The sequence below is a fragment of the Carcharodon carcharias genome, chromosome 1 (genome assembly GCF_017639515.1).
Source record: "Carcharodon carcharias isolate sCarCar2 chromosome 1, sCarCar2.pri, whole genome shotgun sequence".
Classification (NCBI taxonomy): Eukaryota; Metazoa; Chordata; class Chondrichthyes; order Lamniformes; family Lamnidae; genus Carcharodon; species Carcharodon carcharias.
In genome coordinates this window covers 190,228,578-190,243,204 of record NC_054467.1, presented here as the reverse complement: position 1 = coordinate 190,243,204, position 14,627 = coordinate 190,228,578, and the positions used below count along the sequence as shown (strand labels likewise).

Sequence of the window (14,627 nt, the reverse complement as noted above, 5' to 3'; positions counted from 1 at the left end):
AAATCCACACCCCCTCAGGTATTCTTTTGCTGCATGTAGTTGAAGGGGCCAGTATTTTGGCCAAGATCCTAATCTGCTGGACCCTCAACCCACCCCAATCAAGGTTGCCTTTTTCAGCTGAGGCATGGTCAAACAAGGAAACTATTGGCACAGGGAAGAATCTGCTGCACCTCTTGGAAATTGTGACCTGGAATCTTTTACATCTACCGGAGAGGGCAGACATGGCCTTAGCTGAACATGTTATTCGAAAGACAGCACCTACAACAGTGCAGCATTCTGTCATTATTGTACCTAAGTGTCAGCTTACATTTTGTACTCAAGTCTATGGATTGGGACTTGAACGCACAACACTGAGTCAGAGGCAACAGTTCTACTAATGAACTTCAAGTTCCTCACTCTCATTAGTCCCTTGATTCGCCACCATTTTTGAAAGCTTTTTGTGTCTTCTTCTGTGAAGACTGATATAAAATATTTGTTTAACTATTTCCTTATTCCCCAGTATAATTTCTCCTGTCTCAGACTCTTAAGGGACTAAAACAAAAACCAAAAATGCTGGAAATACTCAGCAGGTCTGGCAGCATCTGTGGAGAAAGAAATAGAACTAACCATCAGGCCATGACCTTCCAGTGGTTAACAGACATGGTGAGTATTTCCAGCATTTTCAGTTTTTATTTCGGATTTCCAGCATCCGCAGTATTTTGCTTTTGTCTAAGGGACTGTTTGGGATTGAAAGGCAATCATGTACTAAAAGTCCTACCTGGCTTGTCATAGTCATGTGACCCCTGCCATGAGGAACACGCTGGGGTAACTGTGTTGCATTCAGTTCTGATAAAGACATTGCATAAGAAGCAATGCACTCTTTGAGCTTGTAACAGGGAATAATGTTTACTTTTGTTACTCTTTATTTTTATATCCCATTAGAGGCTCTTACAACCTGATCAAAATCAGCACAACAAACTTTGCGATTTTGTTCAGAAAAAGAGGGCAGTCAGGAGCAATGTGGCACCTCAAAAATTGATAACGGTGATATTGTCAATAAAAATAAGAAAATAGCGGGCGTATTGAATAATCATTTTGCATCAATATTTACAGTAGAGGATGAGTCAGCATGCTCTAAATCCCAAAGAAAGTAATATATCAGGAACCAGGAGTCATCAAAATAGCAACAAAGAAAATAATGGCACTAAAGAGTGACAAATTGGCAGAACCAGATGGTTTCCACCCCAGGGTTTGAAAAGGAAGTAGGTGAGAACATTGCAAAGGCAATAATTATAATCTTCCGACATTCTCTTGATTCAGGACTCATTCCAATTGCACATGTCACTCCAACTTTCAAGCAAGGTGAGAGTGGAAATCCAATGAATGATAGACCAGTTAACCTAATATCTGTTGTCAGGAAGTTAGTAGTCAGTAATTAAGGATAGAGTAACCAAATGCCTTGAAATTTTTCAACTGAGCAGAGACAGCCGGCTTGGATTTATAAAAGGTAAATCGTGCCTGACAACATTAATTGAAATTTTTGAAGAGCTTATTAGAGTAGTAGACTGGGGAATGCCTATGGATGTTATTTACATGGACTTACAGAAGGCATTTGAAAAAGTCCTTTGTAACAGTGTGTTAGCTAAAGTTGAAGCCCCTTGAATTTAAGGCAAATGATGGACCTGGTCAGGAAATTGGCTGAGTGGCAGGAGACAGTGCAACAGAGGGTAGGGATAATAGGTGGGTACTCTAATTGCAGAATGTAACTAGTGGTTACCAGCAAGGATCTGTTTTGGGGCCTTAACTATTCACCATATTTATTTAGAACTTAGATGATGGACTAGAAAGTCACATATCCAAATTTCTCCATGATAGAAAGATAGGCGGCACTGGTAACGGTTTGGATGGTAGTGATATTGATTGATTAAGTGAATGGGCAAAACTGTGACAAATGGATTTCAATGTAGGCAAATGTGAGATTGTCTACTTTGAATCTAAATTGGGTAGAACAGGATGGTGAAAAAGAGAAACATTAGAGATCCAAAGAAACTTGAGGGTCTGGGTACACACATCATTAAAGTATCATGAAAGGTACAGAAAGTAATCAAAAAGGTTAATGCAATGCTGCCCTTTAAATCTGGAAGACAAGAATGCAAGGTGGTAGAAGTCAAGCTCAGCTATATACATCTGACATACCATGAGCAGTCTGAGCACCGCACCTTAGGAAATATATACTGACCTTGGAGGGAGGGCAGCATAGACTTACCAGAATGTTACCATGACTCCAAGGGTTCCATTACATGGAGAGATTGCACAAATTAGGGTTTTATTATTTGGAATTTAGAAGTTTAAGGAGTGGTTTGATTTAAGTTTTCAAGATATTAAAGGAGAACAGTTGGGATAGACAGAAATAAACTATTTTCATTGCTTGGATGGACAGTATATGACTTGGGAGTATTGCCTAAGACTTAGTGCCAGACCCTTTTGGAGTGAAATTAAGAAATACTTCCACACACAAAGGGCAGTAGAAGCTTGGAACTCTTCCTTGCAAATGACAACAGATGTTAGATTAATTGTTAATTTTAAATGGAAAAGTAGAAAGTTTCACATAAAAGATGTATGGCATAGAAGGTGACCGATCGGCCCATCATGTCTCTGCCTACTGAAGATCTGTTGCGTCTAATCCCAGCTTCAAGGTCTTCATTCATGGCCATGTAGATTATGCAACCTGAAGTGCATATCCAAGTGTTTTTTAAATGCATTGAGCTTTTCAGTCTCTACCACCCTTTCAGGCAGTGAGTTCCAGATTCCCACCACCCTCGGGATGAAAAATTTACTCTTCAATTCCCCACTAATCCTTCTACCAATTACTTTAAATCTATGCCCCCTAGTTGTTGTCCTCTTGGCTAATGGAAATAGGTCCTTCCTATCTATTCTATCTAAACCCCTCATAATTTATACAACTTAATGAATCCCCCCACTAGCCTCCTCTGTTTTATTAAAGAAAACAATCTCAGCCTATCCAATCTTTCCTCATAGCTAAAATTCTCCATTCCTGGTAACTGCCTTGTAAATCTCTTCTGCACTCTCTCTAGTGAGGTCACACCCTTCCTGTAATGTGGTGTCAAAATTGTACACAGTAATTGAGTTGTGATTAACTGGTGTTTTATACAGTTCCAGCAAACCTCACTGCCCTTATATTGTGTGCCTCTGCTAATAAAGGAAATTATTATGTATGCTTTCTTGACCATCTTATCCACCTGCCCTGCTACCTTCAGGGATCTGTGGACATGCACTCTGTTTCTCTACACTTTTCAGAAATGTACCATTTATTGAGTATTCCCTTGCCTCGTTTCTCCTCCGAAATGCCCTCCTACTTCTCTGCTTAGAATTTCTGCTGACCTGTGTATCGATAGCAAATCTGAGATTCAAAGATTTTTGTCAACCAAAAATAGTAAGGAATAAGAGGCAAAGGTAGGTGTATGAAGTTAGGTTGCAGATTAATGATGATCTCACAGAATAGTTTGGAACAGGCTCAGTTTATGTTTGTAGGTTCTTTGGTTTGGTAGTGGTCTTGGTGATTATGCGGATGTGTGGTCAGAAACTCATCTCGGGGTCAAACACAATGCCAAGGGTGCAGGCGGTCTGATTAAGCCGCAGACAGTTGTTAGAGGATGGAACTGGTGGTTAGGAAACAAGAGTTTGTGGCAGATACTGAGGATAATTGCTTTGGTCTTCCCAATGTTCAGCACAATGTTCAGCACCATTAGCAACCCCTCAGATGCTGAAGTAGTCCATGTCAAAATGCAGCAAGACCTGGACAACATCTAGGCCTGGGCTGACAAGTGGAAAATAACACTTGTGCCACATAAGTTCCAGGTAATGAGCATCTCCAACAAGAGAGAATCCAACCATCGCCCCTTGATGTTCAATGGCATTACCATCACTGAATCCCCCACTATCAACATCCTGGGGGGGGTTACCATTGAGACCAGAAACTGAACTGGACTAGCCATATAAATACAGTGGCTACAAGAGCAGGTCAGAGGCTAAAGATAGTGCTATAAGTAACTCACCTCCTGATTCCCCAAAGCCTGTCCACCATCTACAAGGCACAAGTCAGGAGTGTGATGGAATACTCCCCACTTGCCTGGATGAGTGCAGCTCCCACAACACTCAAGAAGCTTGACACAATCCAGGACAAAGCAGTCCGCTTGATTGGCTCCACATCCATAAACATTCACTCCCTCCACCAATGACGCACTGTAGCATCAGTGTGTACCATCCAGAAGATGCACTGCAGGAATTCACCAAGGCTCCTTCGGCAGCACCTTCCAAACCCACAACCACTACCATCTAGAAGTAAAAGGGCAGCAGATAGATGAGAACACCACTATCTGGAAGTTCCCCTCCAAGCCACTCACCATCCTGACTTGGAAATATATCGCCGTTCCTTCACTGTCTCTGGGTCAAAATCCTGGAACTCCCTTCCTAACGGTACTGTGGATGTACCTACACCATATGGACTGCAGCAGTTCAAGAAGACAGCTCACCATCACCTTCTCAAGGGCAACTAGGGATGGGCAATTAATGCTGGCCCAGTCAGCGAAGCCCAAATCCCGGGAATTAATTTTTAAAAATATTTATTTGAAGGAAACTTCTGCTCATCTTGTAATGAATGTTGGAGTATTTAGAGACAGTAGAGGAAGTGAGAAAAGTGTTGCTGAGGTAGAGTTGGTTATTCTTAGCATGCATGATATTCTATTTTGAGATGATGTCATTGAGGAATAGCATGTATCCAACGATAAAGGAATTTGATGAGAATTGCTGGAATTAACAAATTGAAAGACTCATTTACTAAAATGATCTTTTTCTTACCTAAAATTTCCTATGATGTTCTCATCAAATCCTATCTTAATCCATGCATGCTTTGTCACAGCTGATGTACACTTCAATATTATTTGAATGATGGGAGCTTTTTGTCATATGAATGAATTGCAGCAATGTTGCACTTGATCGAAATTCTCTAGTGGATCCAAAGGACAAAATAAAGAGAGTGAGGATCTGGCGAGTGACTTATTATGCTTGACCCAATGCAGTGCAAGCAACACAAAGATGCCAGAAATCAATAGGGCACTTTTTAAGTAGTAACTTTGCCCAGTGATATCCTCTATGCAGTATCATTGTAAGTGCACCTCATTGGCATGGGGAAGATGGGCACAACTGACATTTCAAGCATTTCTCAGGCACCCATCCACCAATAGAAATTCTCATTTGCCTACTGCAAGTTAAGCAGGCAAAAGACACCTCAGCCCCAGCTCTGTTTCCCATGGCTGTTCTGGCAAAATTCAACATAAAATATGCCTGGCCTGTAGCTCACTGCTACAGTCAAGAATCATCCTTATGGAGACTGATAAGCTCCTACTCACTTGATGGGAGTAATTCTGGTTTTACCACTGGTCCCTAGTTGAGTGGCATTGAAGTTGAATCAATTCCGCACTCATTCAGCTATATCATTCCCACAATCGAGAAAACAAGCCTGGTTCCTGTAGCTGTGGTAATCTTGGGTATTCCGAGCCACAATGACTCCACAAGACCTCACTGGACAACAACATTTATGTTTGTTAAAGTGACAGGCTGAGAATATTCCACCAACTGATAGTCCGATAGCAACTGTAGTCGCTTGCACAGCCCCCACTGTCGTAACTGTAGCCATCTTGCACTATTCCATATTGCAGCAAATTGCCCATCAGTTGGCTGTATTTCAGAACATGATGATAGTCCATGTTGAACAATTGTTCAGAGAAGATGCAGAAGGGAGATCTGCTGAGATCAATAAGCCAGAGACTAAAATATTGCACTGTAAACTTATAAACACAGTGAACCAGTGATGGTGATGGTATTTGGCTAGTCGAGGGTCAAGAGACCTCGCCTCCCTGCGTCAGGATGGGGGAACGACACCCAACATTCTTTTAAAGTCCAGGGGTCAACCAAAGGCGTATTCCAAGTCCAGCAGAAGGCTCGAATCTGAATCTGAGGAGACCATGATGGTACACACTGTGCCACTGTTGCAATACATCTTGATTGTGCCTATATTTCGTGTTGGGACACCAGAGCCCCAGTTGCTGGGGATGTTAGTTGCCTGTTAAGGGAGCACAATTGTTAGTACTGGGATATAGTTCATTCCTGTTGTTGGTTACATTGTTGGCAATACATAAATTATGACTATATGGGTTGGTCTCTGGACCAACCAGTCTGGCCTGGTGTTGCCCCTCTGCGGATGTAAGCTCTCCATGCCTGTGGAAGAACCCCATCATGCAAACAAGATCACATCGGACCGCTGTGACATTGAGTACCCGCTGTGCCTCCGGACCAGTGGTCACTCCTGGATGGAACTTTTAAGTAGTCAAGCGCACTTTAACATCTGAAATATATGCTGTCAGTTTACAAAACAGTTAGGAAACTCTTGAGAAACTGACCAAATCTCTGCCATTTTCCTATGGGGTGCATAGGTCTCCCACCAAAATTATGACATGAGATCTCTAATATATTTTGGGGCCCATGTGGTAATTTTTTTCTTTGAGGCGACTTAAGCCCAAACATTTGTGGGCTTAAGCCACAATTCCAGCTAGCACATTTGCCCTACTCTACTAACACCACTGGAATTTGTAGAACTAGTGGGAGGGCACTTGTATTTGCATGGACCATATGTCACCATCTTCAGTTGTCTGCCTGCATCATGCAATTAGAAAACCCAATGCCCCAGGATTTCTTGTGTTGGGGTTGCGGCAGTTGTCCAGGTTTCACCTCCCATACTCGATGGAGCCATCCTCCCATCCATCCTACATTGAATTGCATAGAATTTACAGCACAGGAACAGGTTATTGGGTTCAACTGATCTATGTTTTATGCTTTACACGTGCCTCCTCCCACATTGTTTCATCCAACCATATCAGCATATTCTTCAATTCCTTGCTCCCTCATGTAGTTCCCTACCTCCCCTGTAATGAATTTATGTTATTCACCTCAACTACTCTACGTAGTACTATGCGATTAGAAAGGCAATTGGAATATTGTCATTTATTGCAAGGGGAATGGAATATAAAAATAGTGAAACAAAAACAAAAAATGCTGGGAAAACTCAGCAGGTCTGACAGCATCTGTGGAGAGAAAGACAGAGTTAACATTTCGAGTCCGTATGACTCTTCTTCCAGAAGAGTCACACGGACTCAAAACATTAATTCTGTCTTTCTTTCCACAGATGCTGTCAGACCTGCTGAGTTTTTCCAGCATTATTTGTTTTTGTTTCAAATTTCCAGCATCCGCAGTATTTTGCCTTTATAAAAGTAGTGAAGTCTTGCTACGGTAGTACAGGGCATTGGTGAGACTACACCTGGAGTACTGTGCACAGTTTTGGACTCATTATTGAAGAAAGGACATAATTGCATTGGAAGCAGTACAGAGAAGGTTCACTAAACTGATTTCTGGGATGAGGGGTTATCTTATGAGAGGTTGGATAGGTTGGGCCTGTAACCTTTGGATTTCAGAAGAATGTGATGTGATCTTATTCAATCATCTCAGATCCTGAGGGGACTTGATTGGATGGATGCTGACAGGATACTTCCACTTGTGGGAGAGACTAGAACCAGTGAGGGACTCATTAAAAAATAAGGGGTCTCTCATTTAAGACAGGGATGAGGATTTTTTTTCTCTCAGAGGTTTGTTAGTCTGTGGAATTCTGTTCCCCAGAGAACAGTGGAGGCAGGGTCAGTGAATATTTTTAAGGCTGCAGTAGATAGCTTCCTGACTGACACAGGAGTCGAAGGATTTTGGGAGCGGATAGGAAACTAGAGGCCCAAATCAGATCAGCCATGATTCCATCAAATGACAGAGCAGGGTCAAAGGGCTGAATGGCCTACTCTTGCTTCTAATTCATATATTCATATGTACGTATACATTCTGACCACTTCCGGATAAAGAAGTTTCATCAGAATTCCTCATTGAATATTTTCGTGACTGTCTTATATCTATGACTCAAAGGGCTGGATTTTCTGATCCTGAGACTGGAAATTCTGAAGCAAAGTCGATGGACTTTTGGCTGCTCTTTAAATTGCCGATCCTGCCCATGCCGATTCCCAGCGCGAGCGGGACTGGAAAACCCCAGCCCTAGTTTCGGGCTCACACACATGTGGAAACATCTCTATATCTACCCTATCAGGCCTATTCATTATTTTAAAGAAACCCGTAAGGCGTCTTAGACCATTTAGACCACTTTTCATTTAGCCTTGTCTGACAGTTAAAGTCTCATTGTTCTGTTATCCCTGTAAACCTCTTTTGCACCTTCTCCAGTGGTCTATAGCCTTTTTGTAACATGGAGAACAGTGCACAGCACTGTCAGCCTAGTCTATCTAAGCTTCTGTATAAGTTTCACATAAATTCCCTGCAAGAACACAGGCAGAAAAAGAGGGAGGAGAAGGACAAAAGGGAAGATCTATGATAGGGTGAAAGGTATGAGAGGCTAAAGGCTGAATTATACACTGAGAGTGGTTCCCCATACCCCAAAGTAAGTGTTGGGTTCAGCCTGTCTCTGCTTGGCCAGCTCACCACACTTTATTTTTTCGGCCAATGGGCCTTTAATCATAGTTAACGTTTTGAGTCCGTATGACCCTTCTTCAGAGCTCTTAAGAAGGGTCATACAGACTGGAAACGTTAACTCCATTTCTCTCTCCACAGATGATGCCAGACCTGCTGAGTTTTTCCAGTATTTTTTGTTTGTGCTTTTATCTTAGGGCTTTTAATCATTATGAGGCAAGAATTCTGCCCTTTTTCAGGAGGAAGTCCTGCCTTGTAAAGCTGCTGGCCAATTGGAGGCTAGCAGCTATGTGGTACTGCCAGCACCATCAGGCATGGTGGCCACCGCCAGTACTACTGGAGGCCCCGGAGAACAAGCAAACATGGATGCCCCAGAACCCAGGGAAGTCTGGGATCTTGCTGGGGCCAGACTGGCAGGCCCTGGCAAGGGGTTGAGGGAAACATGTTGGACAGGGTGTAAAGGGATAAGTATAGAAACAAAAGATGGATGTGTAAAGGAGTTGTAAATGGGAAAAGCAGAATCATTATCAACAGTTGCCATATAAAACAATGTAATGGGGGCAGAGGTTATGGACTGTAATTGTTAAACTCAGTATTGCATCCAGAAGGCTGTAAAGTGCCAAATCACAAGCTGAGTTGATATTCCTCAGACTTACATTGGGCTTTGAATTTTGAACAGTGTAAGAGGCTGAGAACAGAGATCAGTGGGAACAGGGTAGAGAATTCAAATGAGAGGCCATATAAATATTGGGGTTATGATTGGGGACTGAATGGAAGTGTTCCACAAAAATAGCACTCAATATGTATTTGATCTGCTCAAGGTATAGGAGATCACATCATGAACAGCAAAGACAAGATATTAGATTGAAAGGAGTACAAGTAAATCACTCACAGAGAGTTGCAACGAGGTAAAAAGACAGGTGTTTGATCTCCTGCACTTGCATGGGAAAGTACCATAGGAAAGTGAGTTGGGGATGATTGAGGAGTGGACCAGGGTGTCACAAAGGGAATGGTCCCTTTGGAATACTGAAGGGAGAGTGGAGGGGAAGATGTGTTTGGTGGTGGCATCACACTAAAGATGGTGGAAATGGGCAGAGGAAGATCCATTGCATCTGGAAGCTGGTTGAGTGGAAGGTGAGGACAAGTGAAACTCTTTCATGACTCTGAGGGAAAGAGAAAGGAATGAGAGCAGAAGTACCCGAAATGGAACAAACACATTTCAGGACCCTGCAGACCACAGTGGGGCAGGGTTGGGGGTGGTGGTTTTGAGGGATGGTTTTGGAGTGAGAGAGGGAATCTTTGATTGAGGGAAAAGTAAGACATATTGGAAGCACTGATACAGAAGGTGACATTGTTGGAACAGATATGACAGAGACAGAGACATTGGGAAAATGGAATACACTCCTTACAGGAAGCGGTGTGTAGAAACTATAGTCAAGGTAGCTGTGGTAGTCAATGGGCTTAAAGTGAATATTGGTTGATATTCCTAGAAATGGACACAACAGAATTTAAGGGAAGGAAAGAAAGAAAAAATGGACCATGTGAAGGGAAGGGGAGACAATTGGAAGCAAAATTAATGAAATTTTCCACTTCGGAGTGAAAGCATGAAATGGTAATGTACCAGAAAAAGAGGAGAGGGAAGGGGCCCGAGTCAGACTGGAACAAAGGATGTTCTACACGTTTCACAAAAAAAAAGCCATAACTAGGACCCATATGGGTTCCCATAGCAACAACTTTTATTTGGAGGAACTGAGTGGAGTTAAAGGAGGAGTTGTTTAATGTGACAACAACAAGTTCTGCCAGATGGAGGAGAGTGGTAGAGCATGAGGGCCTTGTTCAAGGAAGAAGCAGAGAGCTCTCAGACTGTTCTGTGGGGTTGGAGGTGTAGAGAGATTGGATTTCCATATAAGAGGAGATGGTTAGGGGCAGAAAACAAGAAACCATAAAAATGATGGAGGACATCGGAAGAGTCATGGATGTAGGTGGAAAGAGACCGGACAAAGAAAGCAAAATAGCTTTATCGTGTTGCATCAGTCTGGATTTTTCAAAAGAACAAATGACTTAGCAATAACTTTGTTAAGCATGATCAACCTACCTTAATCCCTATGTTGGCTAGGAGTTATAACCTTTATTTGTGTTAAATATGCTTGAATTGCTTCCTTTGTAATTAACTTCAGTGTTTTTCCTACAATGTTATGCTAGCTGGCCTGTTGTACACAGGATTATAAATCTGACATTTTTAAAACAAACCGGAACTCTGTTTTCTAATCACTGGTGTTTTTCCTGTATTTAATGAGCTGCAACACATTTCGGACACCGTTCTCTCTTCAGCATTCATGTTGACAAGTCTTTGATGTATTCTATCTGGTTTAATTGATTTCTTAAAGTCTAATCAGTCGCATTGTTTTCATTTTTTCCATTAATGGTCATTTGCTCCATGAATTAAGATGTAACCCTTACAAGTCCAGGTATCAGATAGGGCATTATTTTTGATCATTGCAGGAGTAAGATCTTTATTACTGCATTGTAAATTTCTTTAAGCAAATATTCCAGCATGCCTTTTACTCTCTTGATATGCCCCAAGTGTCTTATAAATATTTTGCTTGCTGTGAACATATTTAAAAATGTATTTTTAAGTTTTCATGGGTTGCGAGCATCGCTGGCAAGATCAAAATTAATTGCCCTTGAGAAGAAGATGATGAGCCAACTTTTTGAACCACTGCTGTCCATGTGGTGTAGGTATACCCACAGTACTGTTAGGGAGGGAGTTCCAGAATTTTGATCCAGCAACAGTGAAGGAACAGTGATATTTTTCCAGGTCAGGATGGTGTGTAACTTGGAGGGAAGCTTGCAGGTATTGGTGTTCCCATGTGCCTGCTGCCCCTGTTCTTCTAAGTGGTAGAGGTTTGGAAGGTGGTGTCAAAGGAGCCTTGGTGAGTTGCAGCAGTGCATCTTGTAGATGGTGCACGCTGCTGCCACTGTGCGTTGGTGGTGGAGAGAGCATATGTTTTAAGATCAAGCAGATTGTTTTGTCCTGGATGGTGTCAAGCTTCTTGAGTGTTGTTGTAGCTGCACTAATCTGGACCAGTGGAGAGTATTTCATCACACTCCTGATTTGTGCCTTGTAAATGGCGGACAGGCTTTGGGAGTCAGATGGTGAGTTGCTTGCTGATCAGTGAATATCCGTACATTGATTTGGTCTTGTAATCTCAATATTTATGTGGCTGCTGCATTAATTTTCTCTTCATTCATGACCCCCAAGTTGTTGCTGCTTGAGAATTCAGTGATGGTAATGCCATTGAATGTGCTGGGGAGATGGTTAGACTCTCTCGTTGGACATTATCATTGCCAGGAACTTGTGCAGCACGAATTTAACTTGCCACTTATCAGCCCAAGTCTGAATGTTGACTTACTGCAGAGGACACAGACTACTTTAGTATCTGAGGAGTCATGGATAGAACTGAAAACTGCTCAATCATCAGCGAACATCCTCATCTCTGACCTTATAATGGAGGGAAGGCCATCGATGAAACAGCTGAAGATGATTGGGCCTAGGACACTACCCTGAGGAGCTCCTGCAGTGATGTCCCACAACTGAATTGACTGGCCTCCAACAGCAACCATTTTCCTTTGTGGCAGATATGACTCCAACCAGTAGAGAGTTTTTCCCCGATTCCCTTTGCCTTCAATTTTACAAGGGCGCCTAGATTTCACATTGGGTCAAATTCTGCCCTGATGTCCCTCTTACCTCACCTCTGGGAATTCAACTCTTTTGCTCACGTTTGGACCAAGACTGTAATGAGGCCTAGAACAGAGTTGTCCTGGTGGAACCAAACTGAATATGAGCATATTATTGGTGTGTAATTGCCGTTTGCCTACAATAACTTCCATTACTTTGCTGAAAATTGAGAGTCAACCAATGGTGCAGTAATTGACTGGATTGAATTTGTCCTGCTTTTTGTGGACAGAACATATCCTGGAAATTTTTCAAATTTTCAATTATATACCTGTGTTGTGGCTGTGCTGGAACAGCTTGGCTAGAGGCATAGCTAGTTTTAGAACACAAGTCTTCAGCTATACCTTTGGGATGTTGTCAGGACCAATAGTCTTTGCTGTGTCCAGTGCACGGAACTGTTTTTTAATATTAAGTGAAATGAATTGAATTGACTGAAGCTTGGTATCTCCACAAGGACTCCACAAGGACAAGCTGATCACTGTTACCAACACTGTCTTGGATAGGTGCATCTGAGACAGGTAGATTAATGAGGACGTTGAGTAATTTTTTCCCTCATGTTGGTTCCCTCCCCATTTTCGGCAGGCCCAGTAATGGTGCTTTTGAGCTATTCTTAGTAATGCACATTGAAGTCCCCTTCCCAGAATACATTCTATTCCCTTGTTACCCTCAAGTGCTGTTTAACATGGAAGAGTACTGAAACGTCAGCTGAGAGAGGGCGATAGGTGGTAAGCAGCAGGTTTCCTTGCCCATGTTTGACCTGATGTCAAGATGCTGCAAGGAGTCATGAAGCAATGAATCACTATTGAGGCTTGCTGGGCTGCTCCCTCCTGAATATGTTGCCACCTTAGGTGAGTCTGTCCACCCATACACAGGGATGGTGACAGAGAAGTCGAGAACATTGGCCGAAAGGTATGATTCTGTAAGTATGATACGATGTCAGTCTTTGGGACAGCTACCCAAATTTTGGTAAAAGTCTTCAAACGTTAATGCAGAGGATTTTAGAAGGTCGACTGGACTGGATGTGCCTTTGTCTGTTCAGTTCCTGTGGTGTTACGGGGTCATCCATGCGTTTATATTCCTCTTATAATTTTCGGCAACAGTTTGATGCAACTGAGGGCTTGCGAGGCTATTTCTGAAGGCAGTTAAGAATCAAATACGTTATTGTGGTCTGGAGCCAGGCTGGGTAAGGGTGGCAGATTTTCGTCCCTAAAGATAGTTTTCATGGTAACCATTATTGTTACTAAGGCCTGAATTTTTGTAGCGACGGAAAGGATCTCCAGCTTAGGCAAAATGGTGCCAAAGCCTCCACTCCGGAAGTCCTGCCCCTGAACCCAGCAGCAACCATATTCGCCGGGGTGGTGGTGGGGAAGGGTAGCGGGTTATACTTTGCTCATTTGTGGTTCATGGAAGCGGCTGTACATTGAAATTTGCAGCTGCCTTCAAACGGATCCAATTTTCATTAGTGAGATGTCCAAAACATGACTCGTGACCTTTATACCTTTGAGGAAAAGTCAAACGCTGCCACAGTTATCTGGAGAGGAAGGATACCCTTTTGGATAGATCCATTTGGGAGAGTTAAGGTGCCCTTTGGGAAAGCTAAGAGTAGACAATGTGCCTAAAAAGGGGATGAGGCCTTCGGAACTGTCAAGCTTTCAAGGCATTTAAATCTCCTGCCTTTTAATTTTTTAAAAAAAATCTGCGGTTTAAACAAAATTGGTTCTTGCAATTTCACTCTGTCTGTTGTCATAAGCCTGATGGTTATTGTTATAGGGTTAGGGCTGCATGATTCATTTCACAATGAAGTGCCTGTCAATTCACAGTTTGATTGACGACTCCGCATGATGTGAGGTTACGAATACAAATGTGCATTTTCATAAGGGATTCAGTACTTGAATAACATGTTGGCTTTCATGAAGGATTAAGTAGTTGAAGGAATTTAAACGTATTAAGTGGGTTTTATGAAAATATGTATTTTTTAAGTGAAGTTTGAAATAGACACTTAGGCTTGAATTTTGCGCTTGTAGGGCACATTTGAATGGCGGACCTGGAAGTGGCCGCAATTTCCACATCCGCTGTGATCGACCCCAAAAGCAATTTCATGCTGGCTGGCCAATTAGCTGGCAGCCAATGTGAAATGTGTGCTGAAAGAGGCTCAGCACTGCCAGGAATCGGGGCGGGAAGAGGGTAGGCGCTGTGAGAAGTGAGGGTGCAGGCAGGCATATCCAACAAGCTCCTAGAAGCATGACAACTGCTGTGGAACTGCCTCACAGAGTTGCAGTATTGTTCCAATGAAACTTGCACAAAAAAATGCCGCAACCTC

At 42.5% G+C, this 14,627-nt stretch overlaps 1 protein-coding gene across 9 annotated transcripts in view; it reads left to right on the top strand.

The window, feature by feature from the left end:
* LOC121293709 (urea transporter 2-like) overlaps nt 1-14,627 on the top strand; it is a 139,921-nt gene that overhangs the window by 60,941 nt on the left and 64,353 nt on the right. The window lies entirely within an intron of this gene.